Source organism: Gossypium raimondii, chromosome 6 (assembly GCF_025698545.1).
Source record: "Gossypium raimondii isolate GPD5lz chromosome 6, ASM2569854v1, whole genome shotgun sequence".
Lineage (NCBI taxonomy): Eukaryota > Viridiplantae > Streptophyta > Magnoliopsida > Malvales > Malvaceae > Gossypium > Gossypium raimondii.
Genome location: NC_068570.1, coordinates 54091503 through 54095551, shown reverse-complemented (window position 1 = coordinate 54095551; position 4049 = coordinate 54091503).

Below are 4049 nucleotides of genomic sequence, written 5' to 3'. Positions count from 1 at the left end.
GAGTTTGTTATCTATAGTGATGCATCCTTAAATGGTTTGGGCTGTGTTTTGATGCAGAAGGCAAAGTTGTAGCCTATGCCTCGAGGTAGTTAAAGCCGCACGAAAAGAACTATCCAACACACGATCTGGAATTGGCCGCTATTGTATTTGCGTTGAAAATATGGCGCCACTATCTGTTTGGTGAAAAATGTCATGTTTATTCCGATCACAAAAGCCTGAAGTATTTGATGACTCAGAAAGATCTGAATTTGAGACAGCGCCGATGGTTAGAATTGCTAAAAGATTACGAGCTTGTGATTGACTATCATCCGGGAAAGGCTAATGTTGTTGCTGATGCCCTAAGTCAAAAATCACTATTTGCTTTGCGTGCAATGAACGTGCATATGGCTATGTCTGATGATGGTGCGATAGTAGCTGAGTTGAAAGCAAAACCGTTAATTGTTCAACAAATTTGTGATGCTCAGAAAGTCGATGATGATTTAATTGCAAAACGAGCTCAGTGTGACTTAAATGTTGATTCAGAGTTTCTAGTTGATGCTGAGGATTGTTTGAGATTCAGAAACCGATTATGTGTTCCGAAAAATTCAGAGTTAATTCAAATAATTTTGAATGAAGCTCATAATAGTCGATTTTCTGTTCGTTTGGGTAGCACGAAAATGTATAACGATCTGAAACAACACTATTGGTGGCATAGTATGAAACGAGACATTTCTAACTTTGTTTCGAAATGTTTATGTCAGCAAGTAAAAGCCGAGCATCAAGTACCATCTGGATTGCTTCAGCCGATCATGATACCTGAATGGAAATGGGACCGAGTTACGATGGATTTTGTATCCGGTTTACCGTTGACACCAAGCAAGAAAGATACAATCTGGGTTATTGTTGATAGGTTGACAAAATCGGCACACTTTATGCCAATTCGCACAGATTTCGCACTCGATAAACTTGCTGAATTGTATGTTTCTCAAATTGTGAGATTGCATGGTGTGCCTATTTCTATTGTTTCAGACAGAGATCCGAGATTCACATCGCGATTTTGGAAGAAACTACAAAATGCTTTAGGTACGAAACTACATTTTAGCACAGCTTTCCATCCGCAGCTAGATGGTCAATCCCAACGAATCATTCAGATACTTGAGGATATGTTGAGATGTTGCATTCTCGAGTTTGAAGGTACGTGGGAACGATACTTATCTTTGATTGAATTTGCTTATAATAATAGCTTTCAATCTAGTATCAAAATGGCACCTTACGAGGCTTTGTACAGTCGTAAATGTAGTACACCATTGTATTGGACCGAGCTCAGTGAAAATAAGATACACGGGATTGATTTGATTAAAGAGACTGAACAAAAAGTGAAAGTGATTCGGGATAGTCTGAAATCAGCATCGGATCGTCAGAAATCTTATGCGGATTTGAAAAGAAAGGATATACAAGTTCAGATCGGGGATAAAGTGTTTTTGAAAGTCTCACCGTGGAAGAAAATACTCAGATTCGGTCGTAAAGGCAAATTGAGTCCGAGATTCATTGGACCGTACGAGATTATAGAGCGTACTGGATCGGTTGCTTATAGATTGATGTTACCGCCTGAGTTAGAAAAGATTCATAATGTATTCCATGTTTCGATGCTTCGTAGATACCAATCTGATCCTTCACATGTGATTAGTCCGACGGAGATTGAAATTAACTCTGATATGTCATATGAAGAAGAACCGATTAGCATTCTGGCTCGTGAGATCAAAGAATTACGAAATAAGAAAATTCCGTTAGTTAAAGTATTGTGGCATAAACACGGAGTTGAAGAAGCAACTTGGGAGTCAGAAGATACGATGAAAGAGCGTTATCCATACCTATTCACTGGTAAGAATTTTCGGGGACGAAAATCCCTAAAGGGGGGAGAGTTGTAACAACCCGATTTTGACCCTAATTAGAATAGTGGTTTCGGGACCACAAATCCTAATCAGAAAAATATTTTAATATTATTTTTAGTGTCTATTATATGTTAAGTTATAGGTGTGAAAAATTCGTGTGGAAATTTAATCGTTTGAATGTTCAATTTGATAAAAAAGGTTTAATTGCGTAAAATGAAAATTTAGGGGTTAAATCTAAAAATACCTAATTGATGTTGTCTTTTAAAAATGGGGGTCTTAAATGTCAATTAGACCACTTGAAAAGATAGTGGGTGGCTATGGACAATTATATCCTTATGTTATATGAAATATAAATTATTTATTAAGGGTTAATAAGGTAAATAAATAAAACAAACTAATATATGTTAATTAAAAACAAAGAAAAATCAAGGTTATTATCCTTATGTTATATGAAATATAAATTATTTATTAAGGGTTAATAAGGTAAATAAATAAAACAAACTAATATATGTTAATTAAAAACAAAGAAAAAATCAAGGTTATTATCTTCTTCACTAGCCGAAAGTAAACAAAAGAAAAAGAAAGAAAACCTAGCTAAATTCGGTCATATAAAAGCTTGATTGAGGTTAGTTCTTTGTTCGGTTTTTAATAATTTTTACGTTTTTGAGATCGTTGCTTTGTGTTCTTCAAAACCCATGTTTTAATTTTGTGAATTGGTGATGATTTTGAAATGTGCCATTAATGAATGCTTGGACTTTGTGATAGTTGATGATGAAAAATGAAAGATATGTGATAGATTAATATGTTTTGTATTGGAATTTTTAGTGAAATTGAGTAAATAGGGCTAAATTGTGAAATTAAATTTTTGGGGGACTACAATGTGAAATAAATGCAATGTGTGGACTTGTATGAGAACCATGAATATTCGGCCTTTGTGTGGTATGGGCAAATTTTGTGTAAATTGTGTTTTATGCAATAGGGAGTAAATTGCAAAAAGTGTAAATATTAGGGGCAAAATAGTAATTTGCCAAATTAAGTGTTTTTGGACTAAATTGAATGTGTTAATAAATAAATTATCTTATTTTGAATATATTTAGATCGAGAACCAAAGAAATCGGAGTTAGATCGGGAAAAGCCAAATTAGTTGAATAATCGTCAGACTTGATTTTCCATCGTCCGAGGTAAGTCTACTAGTTATTTAACGTATTTAAATCAGTATATATGTATGTATATGTATTTTATTTTGTTGATCTATAATTAAAAATAATTTGATTGAATAAGTTTGAAATATAAATGGTATATATGTATATACCATATTCAATATATGAATATATGCCTATATAAGTCTTTGAATTAATTGTAAGTACGAATGGTATATAGAAAATATATATACATTGTTTGAATATTAAACATGTATCAATATGTTTATGTTATTGAAAATATTTGATGATATGAGGATTATAAATGTAAACACAAAATTGAATATATATGTACATTCATGTATAATCTTTGAGTTTGATTAAAAGTATGTATATTGCATTTGCATAGATAATTTGAATAAGTATATATATATGTGAGTTGAAACATATACGTATATATGTTTGAATAGGTTTTGAACATATTTCAAGGTGTGAATGTTAAATATATATATGGGTAGTACCGCATATGTACGGATATACATGTAAAAGTTATTTTCTAATAGGTGGATATATATATATATATGTTAAGTTCTTGTATTGAATTTAGTTAAGTAATAATATATAAATATATATGTGTGTTTATAAATTTATAAGTGTTTGAATTGAATTGAAGACATGATTTATAAACTTTTAATTGATTGGACATGAACTACAATGAACATGTGTTTGTTATAAAGAATTATTTGAGGAAATATTTTGTATATGTGAAATTGAAATTTGTGATCTGAATCAGGCTATAAGCCTAGCAGGCTAAGTGCTGGTGATTTGAATCAAAGGAATGAAGTTATTAGCTTAGATTATTTTAATATGTTCGAATGTGAAATATATATTATTTAAGTATAATGGAAGTTAAATATTATGATGGTAGTAGTTGAATCTATAATATAAAGATATATATATAAATGTATTCGGTTGAATCATTGAATTATCAAGTTTGGAATTGGTGATCTGAATCAGGCTATAAGCCTAGCAGGCTAAG